The sequence below is a fragment of the Vicugna pacos genome, chromosome 13, assembly GCF_048564905.1.
Source record: "Vicugna pacos chromosome 13, VicPac4, whole genome shotgun sequence".
Taxonomy (NCBI): Eukaryota; Metazoa; Chordata; class Mammalia; order Artiodactyla; family Camelidae; genus Vicugna; species Vicugna pacos.
The window spans coordinates 25,548,080-25,569,062 of NC_132999.1; the positions used below are offsets into that span (position 1 = coordinate 25,548,080).

Here is a 20,983-nt window from a genome sequence, read left to right on the forward strand (position 1 = left end):
GTAGCTTCATTAAGTAGGTTGGGTCATGCTTTAGACCGGAAGGGAAATTTGGGCAAAAACTCTTGGCTTCACAATTCCAAATGCAATAAGACATGGCTGAGCTCATAAATCCATCTCAGATTACATTTTATGGGACCTTAAGGTCGTCGCCTTCAAAGTGTTTTCTTTTCATTTGTTTGGTGTATTAAGCAGTGGGAGCCTGTTTGAGATTCCACCTGTACCTCCACTGTATGAAATTGGTAAAAACTTGGGAAGGGGCGCTCAGCGGGCAGTCCCATCTCATCACCTCCTTGTCCTCACCTTCTGGGACCCTCCTGTTTGATCCTGAGACAACTATAAAAAAAAAATCACCTGAGGGCCACCCACAGTTTGGAAGCTTCAGAGTAGCTTCAGCCCCCAAGGTGTGTAGATCAGCTGGTGACTGAGGCAGCATCATGAAGCTGGGTCTCTTGGCATTTCTTCCAGGGCTTGTTTCATCCCACCGCCGTTAATTTACTTTAAATGTGAAGCTAATCAAAGGTAGACAATGCATAAAGCAGCGACAGTTTTCGCAGACGATGACATCCTCACTGTGCTCCTTTTGGGTTCATGGAAAAGGCTATTAAACATATGTTCTTAACCCCCCTCCAAGTTGCTGAGACACGCTGTGCCACATTGCCAAATTCAGTACATCCCAGTGACTCCTCCTCCCTAATGTGCTGCTAAAAATACGAAAACTCGCTCAGAAACATATGTTGTGGTTCGCCTTTGATTTGGGCACAGATCAGCCAAGTGTGAAAACAAAATCAGCTGCTCCCTCCTCCTCATGCACAGATTTTGCACATCTGTACTGTACTCAATGGGGCGATTATAACTTACATTTTACAGGGCTTGGCAATTTCAGGAAGACACTTAATATGCAGTATCTTAGGAGATGATTAAGGGAGACGTTCCAAGGTGGACAGAGTTAGGTGGCTTCATTTATACCCATTTCGTAGCTAAGAAAGACATTCCCATTTCAGGCTCAAGTGCCGTAGGATTTTAAACTACGTCTTCAATTCTCAAACTCCTTTCTTTGCTGACAGCCTCCGTCTCGTTTTTAGACAGAGGTGGAATGTTAGCAATTAGTTGTATTGCCAAACTAGCCTTGGGACTGTGAGTGATAACACAGTGGCTCTTCCAGTTGTTAATTGGGAGGCACTTTCCCTCCGGTGAAAGGAATCACGGATGCAGTGTCAGTATTGACTTCTCTTCAGAGATCTGCAGGTTCGTGCTGGACATCTTCCGTTGTCTCTTTAGGTCTCGCCTCCATCCTGCTGTGGGTCCTGGGAGGCCAACCTCTGTAATTGCATTAGCATGCTTGTCCTCTCTGGCTTCTGATTTCTTTGGGTGGTGGGAACACTAGCAACAGGCTGATGGAGGGCCCTGGGCGAAGATGGGGAGTTTGTTCTCCATCTCTGATTTCAAGGTCACTGCCAGCTGGCTGCTTTGCTTCCTCAGAGGCCACAGACCCATAGAATGGTCTTCTCCACCCAACTTCTCAGTGTTAAGTTCTAGTAAGCGCCCCTTCCCCCATCCCTTCAGGCCTTGCGGTGACACAGCTCCCCAGGCGTGGCTCCCCGTGATCCCTAGCCCTGCATACCGCCGTCCCCCGTGTGGCTGCCCTGTAACTCTGCCTGCACCTTTGCACATAGTCCTTTTTTAGCGCACTCTGCTGAGGTCACCTGGTTTGAGGATGCCATCTTGATCTTGCTGGGCCCTGACTGATAGAGGTTTCTTAGGTAACACAGCATCAACTATAACACCTTACATTTTGAGTCTTTGAGTCACTCAGAGGGAGGTCTCCCTGGAAAAGTGTCCTCTGCCTTATCTTACATGTATTTCCGTTTGTCTGACTCTCCAGTGTACCCTTGGCAGTAGCTAAAGTTGAAGACTAGGTACATGTGCCTGTGATTCTCAAATTTTATTGGATATAAATCGCCCGGGAAACTTGTCAAAGTTGCCAGTTACTGGGTGCCACTCTGCAAAGACTCTGACACTGCAGACAAGTCGGGCTAGGACGTCTATTTCTAACAGGATCCACAGATGAATATGATGTAGGTAGACCCTAGACCACCTTTGATAAACACTGCTTTATACCAATAGACTGCTTATCAGTGTTCCGCCTTTTAACTTTGTCAGACTCCATAATCAAATTCATGTCTTCCAGGTAGACGTAACAATTCTTTAAGGTTCTGTGTACTTGCATGTGTGCATGCCTGTGTGTGCTTAACAAGGGAAGTTTTGTTGAAAAGAACCCTGGAGCAAGATACTACCTTATTTTTCCCCTTCATAAAATTAGTTGATGCTAATTTCTCAGTAGGCTTTGTGCTTTAATGTGTCTCTATCTTAGAACTGTTTTCTGTTTCTCCATCCACCTGTCCATTCATCTGCTCATTCATGAGACATTTATTCAGTATCTCCTATGGGCCAGGCACTTTGCTAGGTACTGGACATTAAAAGCCATCCTTGTCCCCAAGAAGCTCCCAAGTAGCTGGATACAAACATGTAAACAAATAGGTATTTATTTATTTATACAACTAATATTTATTGAGCACCCAGTATTTTCCAGGGACTCTTCCGGGCGCTGGGGATTCAGTGGTGAATGAAACAGCCAAGTATCCCTGCGTTCAGGGTGCTAAAATTCTCACAGTTCTTACCAGCCCTCTAGTAGCAAACAGTATGGTCAGAAACAAAGGATGGAATTTTTCCATCTACCTGTGGGAGGCTAACGGACCTTTACAAGCCAGAGCAGTGTGGGAATTACTCTGCCAGGCAGCACCGGCTTCGCCGTGACAGTTCCCCAGCAACGTGTGAGACTCGACGAGACTGAAGGAGCGCAATTCCTTGCCCATTGAGCCAATCGTTGTAAATATATGAGGACAGATTAGAGAAACCCGGGGCTGGGAGTAGAAGGGGTTCAGCCGTGGGCTGCACACTTCAAAGCTGCAGTGCTTTGTCATCAGCTTCGGCACAGCTGTTTGCTTTGGGAACATTCGGAGTTCGGGATTGGCGGATACACGCTACTGTGTATGAAATGGATAAACGACAAGGTCCTACTGTAGAGCACTGGGAGCTACTCAGTACCTTGTAATAGCCTATAATGAAAAGGTATATATGTGTATATATATATCTGAATCACTATGCTGTACCCCAGAAATTAACACAACATTGTAAACCGACTACACTTCAATAAAAAAAAAAAAAAGAAGAAGAAAACCATCAGACTGTCTTGGTTGGGTGGTCATGGAAGACAGGACAGTGGAGCCACGAGGGGAACTTCAGGCTGTGTGTTGAATCACTGGTAACACATCCCAGCCCCTTGTTTGTATCCCTGTTAGCACACTCAGCATGGTATGTGACAGTTAGCTGTGTCCCTGCCTCTGCACTTACACAATGAAGACGGGGACCGTGGTCAGTTCTGTCCCTGGAAGCTCACAGAAGGCAATATACAAGATGTCAGTTGAATGAGGGAATAAATGCTTGGGTTGAACAGCTCCTCATTATATGCCTGCTGTATGCCAGGTACTGTGTTCGATTTGAAGGAGGTGCAATTGAGTGAGACTGTTCTTACATTCAGGTGGCTTCAGCTTGTGGGCGATGCAGCCACGTGCACGTGGGAAATGTGCTGAGAGTAATGACAGAGGGTCACGGCAGTGGCTGTGTCACCTCTGTGACAGCCCAGGGTGGTGGTTGAGAAGGGAATGGGGCCAAGTGGTCCAGAGTTGGGACTCAAGAGTCAGACAGCCTGGATTCAGTTCCTGCCTCGGAGTTTTGCTAGCGCTGTGACCTTGGGCACATGGCACGTCTTGTCTGTGCTGCAGTCTCCTTGACTGGCTTCGTAGGGGTCTGGCAGGATTAAATGTGTTAATGTCTGTAAAGAGCTCAGCACAGTGCCTGGGACAGAGCAGGCACAGAGGGTGGTTGGAGGCGTGCCTGCTGTAGACTGCATGTTTGCATCCCCTTCAAATTCCTGTGTTGAAACCTAAACCCCCTGATGTTGATGGTGTTTGGAGGTGGGGCTTTGGATGGTGCTAAGGTCATGGGCATGAGGTCACCAGTTAGGTTAGTGCCTGTATCAAAGAGGCCCCGTGAAATGCTTTCCTCTTCTGCCAGGTGAGGATGCAGTCCAAAGACGGCTGCCTATGAATGAGGAAATGGGTCCCACCAGACACCAGATCTGCCAGTGCCCTGAGGCTGGACTTTGCAGCTTCCAGAACTGTGACAGATTTCTGTTGTTTCTGTGGTAGTGTGTTCTGGCAGCTCCAGCAGAGGAGGACAGTGGCCTCTGTCATCAGTTGGATTCACGTGTCACCTCTGCTCCTTCCTGGCTCTGTGACCGGAGGCAGGGGCATCACTGCGGTTTCTGTCACGACTGAAGTGGTGCTCACGGTGTTTCCCGACTTTGGGGGCAGTTCTGAGAGGTCAGCGAGGGCCCGTAGGGCAGGCACGTGGCGCGGTACTGAGGACTCCGTGGCTGTGGTGGAGGAGATAGTGGGAGAGGGGACGGCCACCTGCTTGCATAGAGGGCTGCTTCTAGGGTGAGCTCGGGACCAAGCCCGTGGGAGCCCTCTGTCCCCATCAGCCGCTCCCTGTGCCAGCTGTGACACAGCCAGGGACAGGCAGAGGGGTCGAGACCTGTACATCAGGGTGGCGGAACAAGCCCTCAAGGGAGGCACCCGCACTGAGGGTTAGTGTCTCGGAACAGGAGGAACCCCGAGGCCTGGGACAGAGTGGCAGGTCATGGCAGGACCAGCCGCTAGGAGACGGGACGCTGAGCCCTGTGAGAGTTCAGGGGAGGGACTTTCAGCCTTCCGGCCCTACAGGGTGGGCTTCAGCCACCCTCCTGGGATGAGACAGAGCCCCCAAGCACCGGCTGCACATTATTAAATCTTCTTTAATAAATACCTGTGCATGGGCCAGTTCCAAAGCAGTTACATCATCGTCTGGGGGTAGCGGGGGGCAGTGCAACCCGGGTATTTTATAAAAGATCCATAAGTGATTGTAATGTGTCATCAGTGTTGCGAGCTACCCAGGCAGACCCTTCAGGTGGGGCCAAGTGGTCCTGTTTGAGAGGAGAGCAGAGGATGAGGAGAGAACCGGCCAGGTCTCTGGGACAGCATAAAGCTTTTGCAGCTTAAACACTTCATTTTTAAAATTTGCAAATAATGCAGCTCTGAATTTATTCCGTATAATTGGAAAGGCGATTTACTCTGGGATGCATTTCTTTTTATGCCCAGTATTGGCAGAATGGTAATAATTTGTAAGATCATTTACTTCCATCCAAAGTTTGCTTTCCAGGGAAGAAATAATATTTTTTTAAAATTTTGTATTGAAGTGTTATTGATTTATAATGTTAGTTTCAGGTGTACAGCAAAGTGATTCAGTTATATATATATATATTTTTTTTTTTCTTTTCAGATTCTTTTCCATTATATGTTATTATAGGAAATTTAATATAGTTCCCTGTACTACACAGTAGGTCCTTGTTGTTTATCTATTTTATATATAGTAATGTGTGTCTGTCAATTTCCAACCCCTAATTTATTTCTCCCCACCCTTTTCCCTTCGGCTACCATAGTTTTCTATGTCCGTGAGTCTCTTTTTGGTTTGTAACCAGAATTCATATCAAGAAATAATATTTTTCTTGATATAGACATTTAAAATAAATTAGTAAAGGTTTACATGTTCTTCTGTATTAGTGAATTAGGAGTTGAAATGACAAAACTTTGTTCTTTTAGGTAATTGATATTATATGGCTTTGACAAAAATGCTTATCTATTCTTAGCACTTTTTAGTTTATTCTTTTCTTGTTTACTTTTCTGCCAAAACATTGAGCTTTATCATCAATCATAAAATAACTCATTTGTTCACTCATTCAACAAATGTTTACTGTTAAAACAAAATTTTTTGTTGGTTGGTTTCCGTGTGTTAATTTGTCAGAAGTACACTTAGCATGCCTCAGTCAACAGATTCAAATTTAAGCAAAGGGACCAGTCTCCCTGGGTGTGCCAGAGAAGGGTTTGTGAGCAAGAATTTTCCTGGCTGTAGAAAAGAAGCACATACTTTTTTTTCCTCCCTTTGTGATGTGCTTCCTGGAGGCGTCTGAAATAGGCTGGAAAAATTATATCTGATTCCTCTTTAATAATCCTTTAAGTATCTTCTGGTAGGCGTTTCAGAATGGTGCCCCAGATCTAAAATTTGCAGTGGGAGAAAATGAACTTGAATTTTATGAGAACCTAGCAATTATGTTCTTGAAATAAATATGTTCATGCCTTTGCCGGTGGTGAGGGGAGCCATCCCTCCCCACCCATGGATTTATTCTGCTTGGACCAGAATTTGTAACTGCTGATTTCTTTTTAGCCACTTCTCTAATAGATTCTGGAAGTAATTTTCAGATGTGGAAACAGTAGAGCACAGGCAATTTGGGACGTAGATAAACCGATAGAGTTGAGACCGCTTCACGCCACCCCACCCCGTTTTGCACTTGTAGCTGCTGTGTGCTGTTCTCTTTTATCTAACATTAAATATAAATGCTTTCAGCTAGGCCTGGAGGGGTAGCGGGGTTGTACCAGGACTGTTTCTGTTAAACACACATGTGCGCGTGCACCTACAAGCACACACACCCGCAGATACTCTCTCTTTCTCTCTTCCAGGGAACTTTATATGCTCTTAACTGCTCACTTGGCTTATCAGTCCAGGCCTGTGTTGTTGAAACATTATCACTGTTGAGCGTCATTAAGGGGTCATGGAAGCTGGGCAGAGGAAGCAGAGGGATGGAGCAAACACACCCACAGCTAAGTACATCCATCAGTGGGCATCGTGATTTATTTTTAGGTTGGCCGTGGAAAGGGAGAGAGATTGAATTTTGCTTGTAAAGGGGATGAACTGAGAAGTGTATTACACATTTGTCTTAAAGGTCACACGTCTAAGCAGAGTTCTGGAGGACAGTATCATATTATTACGAGATAATCTCCCATACATACTGTGCATGTCGACACTCTGAAAGCAAAATGATATTTTTTTTTTTTGTCTGGGCTCTTCAGCCTGGATAGAAAAAAAAGAAAGAAAGAAAAAAAAAAACAAAACAAAACTTGGTTGTATTTTCTTGAAGGCAAGGTCTGTGAAAATCCTTTCACGGAGTTTGTGTGCCAAAGCATGCTGTGTTAAGTCAGCCGGAGGTCATTACCGTTTTTATTAGGTGATTATATTATAAATATGCGTTGGGCCTCAATCATAAGCAGACCCTTTATGTGTATTTCTGAGCATTCTGGCTCCAAAGTGCTAAATTCCAAATTGGAATATTGATTGTCTGATGCCTGAATTACAGCCTTCTTCAAATCTTGAAGTGGGCCTCAGGGCCCATGTGTCTTTCTGGAGATAAGTTCTTGTAACTGAGAGATGTAAGGTCTTAAACGGTAGGTCCCACGAGGTGGAAAACCAAAGGCAGGCTGGGGCACTGTTCTCTCCCTGGTGAATCAAGAGGTATTAAACACACCATTTTATGGCACGTATAAGAGAAATTGTCATAATTTGTAAATGTCCCTGAATTTCCTCTCGGGTAAGGCAAACATTAATGCATTCTGCAAATGTTTATTATTTCCATGCAAATCCAGTTGAATAGTTTTTCTTTGATTCTTTAGATTTTTTTTTTTAACTTAACTACAGGCATCTTTCCTAAATTTTTCAATTCTCTAAATATCGCTGAGTTTTCAAATTTAACCCTAACATCTTTAGACTGGCCAAACATACGTTAATCAGGATTTCTCAGTCTCAGTACCATCGATATGTTGTGCCAAGTGATTTTTCACTGTACATTAGAAGTTGGTTTGCTGCATTCCTGATCTCTACTCAGTAGATGTCAGTAGCATCTCCTCCCACCAGTTGTGACAATCTAAACTGTCTTCAGTTGTTGTCCCCTGTTGGGGGGCAGCGGGGAGAGTGTAAAAGAGCCTGTGGTTGAGAATCACTCCCTTAACATGGTGTCCAGTCAAGGCCCTTCAGTATTCTAAATACAGAATGAAGTGACATCTCTGAGAGTTTAAAAGGAGAGGCAAACACAAAGCCCAGGGTTCTAAACGCTTGTTCATACGTTGACTTCTGCTCTAGCATCTGAGCCCTAAGGGCGGGGCTGTGAGCGTTCTGTATCTCCTTGGCCTGGGACGGAATGTGCCCCCAGGAAATATTTGCTGGAGTAATAAGAGAAACCAATTACCTGTCACTCAGTATGTGTTTAGCTTCCAGAAATGTATGTTTTTATGTGTCTGTACGTATGTGCGTAAGTATGTTTTTATGTATTTCCATAAAAAACTCAACTGAGACTCTTTAGTACTCTTCCTCATCCCAGCATCTGAACGACCAGCACATAGCAGGTGTTCAGTCAGTATTGGTGAATGGCCACCTGGCATGTCATAGGGACATTAAAATGATGCATTAACAAAACATCCAGGGTCACATGCCGCCAGGGGTGCGTTCTTGATTACCGCAGTCTGATGTTGGCTACTTCACAGATGGGCCTCCGGAAGGCCTGAACACTTTGCCTCCTTTGAACTTCACACTCAGTGTCTTGGGGACCCACGTCCAGGGAAGTGTCTTGAGTCTTTTTGGATCCACACTGACAAGAACAAGAGTGTTCTGGTTCGGGATGGGGACGAATTATTTTATTTTACATTCCCAGGTCATCACAGCTGTGCATATAGTGGCTTCTGATTCCCAGAACTCCCCTGGCTGCCCTTCCAGGGCTGTAGCCAGTCTCCACGGTGACTCTTTTTCCAAGGCCTGCATTTGAAGTGATTAAAGTCAGAGGATTGCAACCCTTCCCAAGATGAGTGCTGAAACGGCATAAAAGTTAGGGTTATTGGAAGGCATTTGAAGTCACTTTTTAAACTTTAGATTTAAATTCATTCTGTAGGCTTGACCACTATAATGGTGTGATTTTTAAAAGACTGTAAAAAACATTTACAAGGTACAGTGGATTTCTAGGTCAGGACTCAAGGCTTGAGGAGGAAAGTGGAATTAAAAGGCACTTAAGTTAAAATCAGAGAAGATGGTAGAGATGACCTGGTTCAACCCTTTGTGATTTACAGATGAGGAAACTGGAAGTCACTGGGAGATGAGATGACTTGTCCAAGGGCACAGATTTTTTCTTTTTTCACTCTCCTCTTAACTGTATCTCACTCTTCCTCCACTCCCTTCCAATAAAATTAGACTGTGATTCACATGTGCTAATAAACAGTGGTTTTCCTAGACTGCTAAAACATTGGACTTAGAGATCACTTAGAAATGTTCAAGTGCAACTATTTGCTTTTACTTTGAGTACACAGAGGTCCAGAGAAGGGGAATTATGCTGTTAAAATTAGAAGGAAAAAAAAAGGCAGTTAACTAACAAAGCTGCAACTTGAATCTAGGTGTTTTCTCTGTTGAGTGACCCTCTCGCAAAACACATGCTTTCTTGTGACCTTATTTTGCACTCTCCTTATGGCCATCATTTTTGTCAGCTACTATTTCCTGGGCAGTGTAAGACACAGTGGTCGGCAGGACATGGTCTCTGCCTTTAGGAGCTCACATTTTGGTGAGGAGACTGAGAACAAGCAGACACTTGAACATACTGAACATAATGAAATGAACACAGTCTTAGAGGTAAGAAGGCTGTGTTTGGGGGCTGCCAGTGAAGGTTTCTGTTGGAGGTAACATTGGCGAATGTGGCAGTCATTACAGGAGGAATGTTATTTATCACAGGGGCTGAGAGGAAATGCTGAGCCCAAAAGAAAGCCTGGAAGGAGGGCTGGTTAGCATGTCACCAGGCAGGAACACAGGCCCTGGTTCCAGACCCGGCTCCTTGACGTCTTAGCTGGGCGATGGTGATGTTGGTTCAGTCGTTCATTAGTCGTTCATTGCTGTCCTCCTCATTCAGCATAATGAGGAGTTTCATTAATAACGACCCTTACTTTAATTGCACTCACTCACATACATTTTTGAGTTTCGGGTCCTGCTTGGATATTCATCATGACCACACGAGGTACTCCCATGGCCCAGAGAAGGAAGTTTCCTAGTGGGTCTAGAGTAGAGCCATGATTTCATCTCAGGCCTCAACTCAGAACCCAAGCTTAGAACCTCTCCTTCCTCTGGGAGGATAAGACTGATTTGAGAATTCATTGGGCTGATAACCATTACAGGGAAGAAAACAAATGTACAAATGTTCATTGTACTATATAATAAAATCTCCTCCATGTCTACTTTGTAGGCCCTTGCCTGGGACATGTGTATGCATCACTCATATTTCTTACCCACAAATTTTCTGTACATGGTGGATGAATAACATACAGAAAAGGAAAATGCTTGTTAATAGAGCATCAAGTTCTTAGTCCTATAGGGGAAAAATATTTTCCCTGACTTTTTAATTCCTTCTTGTTAGATAGTCCTTTGACTCTACATTATCTTGATACTGCACAGGCGCCAAGCCCAGAGGAGGGGTTGAATCTCTTTCCTGCTCCTCTCTCAAAAAATTGAGTTTTTACTCCCATGGATTAAACTCTTAATCCGCACCAGCCGTTGTGATAAGTCATCACAGCATTTGTAGTAGGAATGAGAAGACCCGGAGAGGCCGCCTGACTTGCTGCTAGCAAGCACAGGGGGCCGGATACAACCCGGGATCTGTCTACTTCCATTATCCCCGTTGACCGTGAAGTAGTACTGCCTGTCCTATTGATGTGAGTTAACCTCTTTCGGGCATTTTTTGGGCATCATGATGGAGCAAATGTAATACTCAACTTTCCTAAAGTCCTAAGCTACTTCCTTTCAAACCCTGCCCAGCTCTCCCCTATGTTAGCGTGTGACCTTGTTCTTAGTGTGTTTCTAATATCAGCCTCTTGCGAGTTTTGGGAGGTGAGAGGTGAAAACCCTTCTTAGATAAGGGTACCCATATGCAGTGGGAAGACCTGTGCATGGCGTGAGACTGAAACTTGAATTACAGGGTTTCTTTGGGTCGTTGCCATTTGGGGAGCATTTGTTGTTTTACTGACTTGATTCTCACTGCATTCTGCTGGGGTAGATGCTACTGTCTTCGTTTGACCGGGGAAGATGAAAACATGCAAATAAAGCTGACAGCAGTCCTACAATCTTCAAACTGCTGGGGCCCAACCCCAGTAGGTCTCTGGACAAACCAGTAAGATCCCCAAACAGATAAGGCACCTAGCTCTGATTGGAAACTGTCTTTCACACTCCAAGGCTCTGTTTTTTTTCCCAGAGTACCATTTTATGCGAGCTTTGTATAGTCATTTTATGTTCCTGCACTTCATTCTTCTCATCTCTTTGAAGAGATGTTGAGAATAACCGTGGGGATTAAGAACACAGGCATTAGAGTCAACAGCTTGGATTCCAGTTCTCTTGCTCCCCAGCTGTGTGATGTTGGACAAGTCCAAAGTCATTTGGAGCCTTAAGTTTCCTGTCTTTGAGGTGAGGATAATAACAATACCAACCTTTTGATATATCGTGAAGGTGAAGTAAGTTAATTCCTGTAGACATAATGTTTGCAACAGTATCCGAGATGGAATAAGCTTTTCCTATATGTATTAGCTGCTGTAATTATTAACGATTATTATTTAACTTTCAAACATTTAATAAGCCACTGCCGTGTGCCGAGCACTGTGCTAGATAATGGGGTGGATTCCTGGTGTCCCCTGCAGCGCTGACGTTCAGTGATGGATGAAAACCGCCAAACCCGCCCTCAACTGGTGGAAGCGCGGTGTGGTTAGCTTCAGGGGACGTTCTGACTCTGCTTACAAATCGTTCTGTGTGAAATGAAAAATGCATTTAGCTATTACTTTCTTTTACCCATCTTGTTCACGTAGGTGGATTGTATTTTACTACCTAATTAAGAGTAATGGGAAAAAATGGAAGGAAGCACATTTGTAGCTTACGTGTGGGTTGAAATTTCCTGAGGTGGGAAACAAACTCATAAACAAGACAGACAATAGCACTATTTAAATTAGAAAATCCAGGGACATGAGAAGATGGAGTAATGCCATTTTGCTATTTGGGGCTGTGAGGAGGAGGCACGAACATGTTTGCACATATTTGCACACAGTGTCCTTGGGGAAAGTTGGTCCTGCAATGAGCAGGACACATTTGGATATGAAAATTACATTCGGATCACCATATTCGCATCGTCCTATCTTTCCGCACACCTTTCCACTGATGCACGTATCGGAGATAAAGTCCCGGACCTCATGCAAGCCAGATCAAAAGGGGATAAACCGGAGAGGCTTAGTCTATTTCCTGTCGTTTGGAACTCACACGTAAATACCTGTTTCTGCTTACCTGCAGTTTACAGGATTTAGCCGCGCATGCTAGAAAGAACCTGGACTTCAGGGTCAGATTAGGACTCCTGCTCTTTTAATTACAAATTCCTGGGCAGCCTTGAGCAAATCATGACATCTTTTTGAGGCTCTTTCCTTCTCAGTAGCGTGGGGGAAAGAATGACGCTTGGCCTGCCTACCCAAAACCTGGTACAGTGCAAAGTGCACAGCAGCTTTGCAGGCAGAGAGACCCCACCTGACCTGGAGTCTGTCCTCTTTACTGAACGGCTCAGAACCCCAGTGTCTTAATCTGCTAAATGAAGACAGTATTAGCTGTGTCGCCAAGCTGGTGTGGGGTTTAACTGTGTACCATGCATTCAGTTGGAATGTAGTAGTCCTTTTAAATTAAAATGTCGGGACCTGTCAGACCTGTTTTTTTATTATGAAATGCAGAATATGTACAAAAGAGTCTGTGACCACATCTGTGGACAGTTAATGAACAACAGTAAAATAAAAAATTTCTAAATACCCGGATGCCTACTCCTCAGGCCTCGAAACAGAATGCCATGAGTCTCTGGAAGCTTCCTAAGGTCTCCTCCTTGATAGCATCCCCCTGTCTGCTTCCCAGGTAACTTCTAGCCTGAACTTCATGTTGATCATTTCCTTGATGTCTTTTCACAGGTATCCAGAGACAGTTTATTATTGGATTTCATTTTGCCTGCTTTTGAGCTTCACATAAATACAACTATCATTGTAAAATACTCTCGTGACTTTGGTTCTCTACATTTTCAAGATTTCTTGATGTTGATGCATGTAGATATAGTCCGTTCACTTTCACTGCTGTATAATACTCCGTTCTCGGAGTATCTCTTTCTTTATCTCATATAGTGATGGAGGTGTTTGGCTCGTGTCTACGTTTTTACTATTACGGAACATGTTGCTGTAAATATTCTTCTCTCCCTTTGACTCCAAAACACAGAAGAACTTTGTGGATAGCTTAGCCTTCTGTCTTGCCTCTGCCTGGTTGTTTGGCATATAAGGCAGCTGAGGCCCGAGAGAGCCGGGCGAGTCCCAGGGTTTCCATAGCATAGACAGCAGTGTGGGGTCGGTGGCCCTGGTCCCTTGTCCCAGTGTGGCTCACTGCTGTGACGAGGCCACGTGCCTGATAGTTTGTCTTTTTATTTAAACAATTTCCCATGTTCTTGGTGTTCTGATTTTGGAATTTTGGATTGGGCTAGCTAGATCTTTAACACTCCCCTGCAAATCTGCTGGCTTTTCCTGTTCAAATGGTTTCTCCCCCAGCTCCAAAGTGGGGGTCGCGCTGGCTTTTCTTGGGCTCTGTCTCATCAGCCCTGGCCCTGGGCACCCCCCACAGCTGTGGACCTGTCATCAGCTCCTGCCCCTTCAGCAGTGAGAGACTCTGAGACGTGTTTCAATCAGGGGAGGAATCCAAATAGACCCAAAATGGCCAGGGGGGAAGCTGCTGAGGGAAGAGGCATCTGAATCCTTACAAGGCGTTTTCATAGGAAACATCCCTTTACTATAAATAGGAACGGATAGTCAATTTTAGGTCTCCATTAAAAAAAAAAAAAACTCTCTAGGGCTGAAATTAGGTTTGAGGCTGAGGGGATGAACATAGGACGGGGTGATTCTGTGCTGCGCTAAGACGCGCCTGAGTGTTGGAGCAGCTGGTGCGGTGGAACAGCTGAGCCACAAACAAACAGCAGCTGATTCGAGCACTTCTTATCTCTAGATGCTCTGGTTTGTCAACTCCAGCGTTCGGCTCATTTGTAAGCTCTCCTCTTGGAGCCCGTCGGTATCCCACCCCACTCTGCTACCCAGGAGCTGTGCGACCTTGGGCAAATTATTTCCCTTTCTGGGCCTCCGTGCCTTGCATCCTGTTCATGGGAATAGTAGCTGGTATTTGTTAAGAGCTTGTAATGTGCCAAGCACCTTGTGTGGACCACCTTACTGAATTTTTGCAACAGCTCCATGAGAGAACTATTATTAACTCCGTTTTATAATGAGGAAATGGAGCACAAACATTGAGACTCAGTTAGCCCAGCGATCTCCATGAAACAGGGGATTTGAAAATTGTCCTGGAAGAGATCTATTTGGGCCTCTGTCCCTCGTACTTGGAATGGGAACTACTTTATGTTATAGGTGTCCCCCTTCCCTTACCCCTCTTTTACGTCTGACTCCCGGGCCATCATACCTTCTGTCAGCTGTGGAACTGCGGGAAAGAATGTGGCTGGGATTCTGAATTCCTGATTTGCATTTGTCTGGAGAGTGTGTGCAAGGTTTTGGTCCCTCTCATAGGGATCTGTCACCCCCCTCCCTAAAGTTTAAGAGCCACTGACTTCAATTTTAAAGTCACTGAGACAATAAACCACTGCCTTCAACCATGGAGGACAAGGAAATAGATCCATTTTTCCTATGAATGAATAAACTTTCAAAGACTTATATTGATTGTTTTTTTAATAATCTGCCCAGGCATTTTGGAGTTGGGTAGTTACAATGGAAATTCACTGTAAGGAATTTACCTAAGAAACAGGTAATTACTAATACCAAAGTAGTTAAACTATACTTAGTCCAAATGGTTCACTGCTGTATCTTTTCACTAAACGTTTTCAAAGAAATTGAAAAAGAATTTTTTATCACCAAAAAATGATGACAGAGGTTCTAACAGTAACAGTTCTAAACAGTAAAATTTCTGACCCTGTAAAGGGTTGTGCATGTGCACATGTGTGTGTGTGTTTGTGTGTGTGTGTGCATACCTATATTTTGGGTGGGTCATCAGTTTATAGTTAAAAGTAAAACCTAAAATGTGTTTTGTAGCTGAGTACGTACAGGAGTGATCCCCTCTTAGGAGACTGCAGCAGGTACTGGTTATTGAATGGTAATAGTAATCAATAGTAACAATGGTTTGCATTTATTGAGCACATACTGCATCAGGCTTTCTTTTTAGGACTCCGCATGGATTAATGAATATGGTGATCATAACTGCTGTTTGAAGAAGATACAGAGCAACTTTGTTTATTTCCCAGATGAGAAACTTGAGACGCAAAGAGCTGAAGGACTTGCCCAAGGTAGATCTGATAACCAGGCTGGGGTATGTCCAGTCAATTCTGACGGCAGGTGTCTAAGATGGAGCAAATTAACGTAGTCGCTCTTTGGCATGACCTTCATCATAATTCCTTAAATCTGAGACTTTTGCCTCCTTCCAAAAGTTCTAAGGTGAAGGAATCAGACATTGGTTAAATGCCTGCTATGGGACAAGTGTCTCCCTGTGTTATTAGTTCCTCAGTACTGCACCACGGGTGTATTTATCCTGGCGCTTTTCTCATTCTTGTATCATTGCCTGTTTGACTTCCTCTTAGCCTACGAGCTGGTCGCTCATCTCCGTATTGGTGATCTTTTGCTGTCTTGATTCACGGAATTTCAGTAGTCGTCGGGTCAGCTGCAGCTCTGCTCAGCTCAGTTCCAAGAGTCTTGTTTTTCCAGGAACCCAGGCTCTGTGTTTCTCACAACAGAAGGCAGAAATACAGAAGTCTGAACTGAACAACATAAGTGCTTTCAGAGTTTCTGCTCAATACAGTGTTATACCCACTTGTATCCCATTGGCCAAACTGGTCACAAGGCCAAACCTGACAAGGGGGTAGGGCATGTCCTCCATCTCCCTTGAGGTGCTGGCAGTCGCATGACAGAAGGCCTGGATGAACAAACCTCTCCCTGGAAAGGGCACAGATAATTGGGGACCATCATATAGGGTGCCACCATCTGCGTGATCCTGGACCTCACTTTTATTCAGGAGAAAGCTGAAGCCTGGAGATGTTATGGACACGCAGGATTACGTAATTATTTGATTTGGACTAGTTTTTCTAATTCGGTGAACATGCTCTTTCCCCATCTGGTTTCCAACTTCATCTCTCTCTGCTCTGAAACGTGTACTCTATTCTTGGGACATACTGGGTTTTATGTAATTTACCAAAGCAATGTGTACATTCATAGTCTGGGACTAAGTGTATAATGATATGTCTGTAATTGCAATTTCTGTTGCTCTGTTGATAAATGCTCATTTTTACCTGAATACCCAGAAGCACAGCTTGCTTCTCCCAGGTGGGGTTGGGAGCCTTCTCTTGCCTCTGCGTGTGTTCCTCTGCATTTTAGTTGTGTGTGGATTTCTCTCTTCCCCTAACTAGACTGACTGAGAGTCTCTGAAAGGCAGAGGGAGAGGGGCTGCTTTCCACCCCTGGGCTGAAAGGGGCTTTCCGTGTGCATCGAGATAATGAATAAGTAAAGGTTTCCTGCATAAGAACAATACTTGTCATCATGGGTCAGTAACCTTGCATTTCATGTACAGGTCAAGTTGGTTGGATTTAAATCATTCCAGAACAAAGGGCCTAGGGAAGCGGTCCACCATCGTGACTTACATGTGTTCTGTTCTAGCTGCAGATCCTTCTTTCTTTCAAAACTCAGCAATTTTTATACAGTGTGTTTCCGAAGTGATTTTTTACCCCTCGTCTTCTGGTCTAAAATAAGCTCCAATTATTCTCTTTAATGAAGTGGTTTTATTTTATTAATTGTTTCTAACTTACAGAATTCCCTCGAGACCCTTTATATGTTTCCAAATGAAGCCAGGAAGAAAAGCGCATTAATTATACACACAAACTCCTTTTGGCGAATTAAACATGATGCACAACGAACATGAAATGACTCGCCCTCCTGAGCCATCAATCTTGTCATTAGTGATGGCTTGTATTAGTAGTATTGACATGGGCTTATCCAAATTGGATTCTGCAAAGAGTCATTTTAATTTTGCACAAATGTAAGAAGACAAAGTAGTTGGATGTGCCTTTTTTTTTTTTTTAACCCTCTCTTTTGCTGAGTGACTGGAGCTTTTCTGTTTGTGATACCAGCTTAGTATTTTATGGTGCTCTTGTGTTTGTAAAACATTGGATGTTTCCTCATTGGGCCACGGAGGAACTCCGGGAGACAGATGAGTTTCACAGGTGAAGAAATTGAGCTTCTGCAGTTAAGTTAGGGTGTGCCTCAAGTCTTGCAACCAGAAGGGCAGAACCTTTTGAGTTATTAATAGTTTTTAAACATTTCTCTGAGCAGGGATCAGAATGGAGTTGTGCCTGAGCCACTTTCCTATCATTTTCAGTGGGCAACAAAGGAAATTTGAAAGTGTTGATGTTACACTGACCATTTAATAAGCATTGTTTGGATAACCTTGTTTGGTTCTAAGATGTATTGATGAGAAAATGTAACATTTTTTGAATGTGTACTGTGTGCCAGGTACTGTTCTAAGTGCTTCACAGGGTTGACTTAGTTCATCCATGCAGTGGCCCTGGGAGGTAGGGTCATTATTGTCCCCAACATGTAGTTGAGGGACAGAGAGGTTAAGTCACTTTCTGAAGGTCACACAGCTAGAAAGTGGCAGAGTTGGGATTCAAACCCAGAAGTTGGGCGCTAGATTCCAGGCCCTTAATTCTGTATCTTGCTGCTTTTCCTTCCATCAGTGGAATCGTTCTGTTAAGAGGCTCCTGCTCTCCTGTGGGAAGCAGTCAGAATTTCAAAGCAATATTACGAAGCGCTGTGCCGGCTGTATGATGGTGTCCTGGAGTATGATTGGCAGCCCTCCCAGGGAGCACGGATACATGGTTCTAGGACCCTCACTGGCTACAGCTGAGCTTTGCACTTGAAACTGCCTGGTGGAAAATACAAGCACATTACATTTCCAAGACTTCTTTCTCTTTGGAAAGAGCTAATTGTGATTTTGAGAATATGCTAAGGAAGTGACTTACCTTCTGATCTAAAGAGAGAATCCCTTGGGATGATGGTCTCAGAAGCCATTCATTGAGTCCCCCGTATGTGCTGGATGACTGAGACCCTCCCCCCCCCCCCAGTCTTTTCCTCAAGAGTTTCCTGGGCAGTGAACATTAGAGGATGTCAACAAAAACAGACAATGGTCGTTGAAGTTTACTGAAGGCTGACCATAGGTCTGTTAATGTTCTAAGATCTTTGCACAACTTTTCCACTATCACTTCTTTTAAAATAGGTGTTTCACCTGCATTCTGCAGGGCATGGAGACTGAGCGAGTTTAAGTGGTGTGTCCACTGCAAAGTCAAAGTCTTTTCTCCAAATAAAATGTTGAGATGAGTTTTACCATCTCAGAAAAGACTGTATTATTCAGCAATATTCAGGGGCTATCAACCACATGCTAAACAGTATTCTAGGTCCAAAGGATACAGCTGTGGACAAAACCAAAAAACCCTGCTCTCAAAAAGGAGCTTACATTTTAGTGGAGGCAGATAGACAATAAAAGTCGATCTGGTACTAGATGGTGATGAGAGTGATGGAGAAAAATGAAAAACAGAAAGGGGATAACTAGCGAGTTAGGTTGCAGTTGTAAATAGCATACTCAGAGAGGACCTGTGTGTGTGGGTGTGTATTTATTGAGGTTTAATTAAAAATCGAGTCACCACCATCACTTCTGCTTAGGGCCTCTTGTTTTCTCTCCATTGCTTTCATAAAAGCCTTACGTATAAAGCTTTAACAGGGCCTTGTCTGCCTCTCATTCCGTATCACGCCCCCATAAACTGCCCCAGCGTCACTGGTAACAGCTTCATTCCCTTGAAAATACCACACCCTTTTGTCCTTGGGCATTTGTGTGGGCTGTTTCCTCTGCTGGCAACACGTTCTCACTTCGTCTAGGAAGCTTTTCTGGACGTCGCTGCCCCTCTTCCCCCAGTTCCACTGTATTCCATCCCCCCTGGTGTTGGATTTCACTCTCTAGTCAGGGCTGCCTGTGTGTGGGTGTCCCTCTCCCAGCAGACTTCGAATTCTTCCGTTAGGAACTGATTGTCCTTTGTAAGTGCTTAATACATGTAAAACGAAGGAATGTACATAGACAAGGAGGAAGGTAAGAAAGAAGGAGGGAGAGACAGGAAGATAAGCCTGAAAGGAGGAAGGAAGGAAAGACGGAAAAAGGAGGAGGAAAAAAAGAGATCAGTTTTTTTTTAATTATAGTCTATTTACAATGTTGTGTTAGTTTCTGGTGTACAGCGTAGTGATTCAGTTATATATATATTCCTTTTCACATTCTTGTTCATTATAGGCTGTTTCAAGGTATTGAATATAGTTCCCTGTGCTGTTCAGTAGGACCTTGTTTGTCTGTTTTCTGTATAGTAGTGTGTACCTGCAAATCCTGAGCTGGAATCAGAGGGTTTGATCAGGCAGGGCAAGATCAGCCTTGTCTTTAGGGGCATCTCATCTGGGCGTTGTGGAGAGGAAGTCATTTAACTCTGCCATGCCTGCCCCACTTTGGTAGCTCTTTTCAAGTTTTGTCCTTTGAGTCAACAATACACTGAGTTTTCCGTGGCCCTGAGGACTTCACTCTGCTGATAGAAGGAGGGAAGATAGGGCTGATGGGGGAATATGCCTCTGCAGAGGTCTCTCGCCACTCCCAAAGCTTGATAAATCCTGATTGAAAATTCTAATCACAGCTCTGCTGGCCTCCAGACCCCACCCGTTGACAGTTGATTCACTCTGTTTCAAGCTGGCTGCCTCTCCCTAGTTATGGGAGCTCTTATGCAGGAGTCTATCATTAGTGGACAAAGCATGATGAATTGGCCAGAGTTCCCTTCCTCCTTAGAACCTGGGAAATGCTTCTTTTTTCAGACACTCAGGGCCCATGTGGGACATCGTCCTGAATGAAAGAAGGGAGGAAAACAATATTAGACATGCCAGTTTGCTGCCACCGTTTAGAAAGAGAATGATGCATTACGGGGAAAGTGTGTAGGTGGTGTGCATCCCAACCCCCCGCCCTCAACCCGGCAGCAACTGATGCAGAAAATCATTGATCCCAATCAATGCCCCACCTGAGTCTGGAGATTTCATTGGCGATGTCATACCCCTTTCAGAATCAGAATAGTAAACGGTTTCTCAAATTGAATCTCAAAAAGAAAAATCAACCCTCCGTGAAGTCTTTGGACTTTTGAAGTTATCTGAGATCCAAAAGGATTAGGGTTGATTGATTTTGCTCTTGGAAGTGGGTTCACAGCAGTTCTGAAATCTGTGGTCTCCCTGCATATGATGCTCTGAACGTCAGCCAGATACTAGTTTATTTTATTTTTAATTTGATTCTGGGAGCCTGAGTCTGTGTTTAATGTTTCAGTGAGCAAAACAGTTATGTATGGCTCCAATGAAAGATTGATAGAAGTGATTTTCAGATGTGGAATCAAAACAGAATGAAAAAAAATGTCATGTTTAAATAAAATGTGGTACTCGGAGGCATCACGTGGTCTCGTTATAAATGAATTCATGACACGAAGTTGACATATTTTGAAGGAGAATTTCTTTCAAAAACTTGAGGTGATCCATTTTTATGATTAACTGCAGTAAAAACAATTACTGGGGAATGTTTAAGTGAAAGGAAAAGACGCTTTGAGGTGTTTATAGATAACATGCCTTTGCCTTCATTTTTATACTTCGCCTCTTGTAGGCTATGAAGTTGTACGTTTGTGAAGTTTGGCTGCAGGCCCCAGAGCTCTGGCACTGCTCGTTCATCCCGGGCTCCATCTGTTATTTGCAGTTTGGAAGAGGGAGGAGTGGGGAACCGTAGCAGAAGCAGGGGTGAGAAGTCCACTGGCTTTGGGTTCAGT

At 44.2% G+C, this 20,983-nt stretch overlaps 1 protein-coding gene across 16 annotated transcripts in view; it reads left to right on the forward strand.

Moving 5' to 3' along the window:
• Window positions 1-20,983, forward strand: part of DAB1 (DAB adaptor protein 1) — a 386,755-nt gene that overhangs the window by 38,959 nt on the left and 326,813 nt on the right. For 11 of the 16 annotated variants that reach the window (XM_072974361.1, XM_072974347.1, XM_072974355.1 and 8 more), the window contains exon 2: window positions 15,283-15,403. The exons of 4 other annotated variants lie outside the window; for them this stretch is intronic. The gene's annotated coding sequence lies outside the window, so the exon portion shown is untranslated. Of the gene's footprint in view, window positions 1-7,388; window positions 7,437-15,282; window positions 15,404-20,983 lie in introns of those variants that run through there. One more of the 16 variants, XM_072974353.1, reaches the window with a different exon arrangement.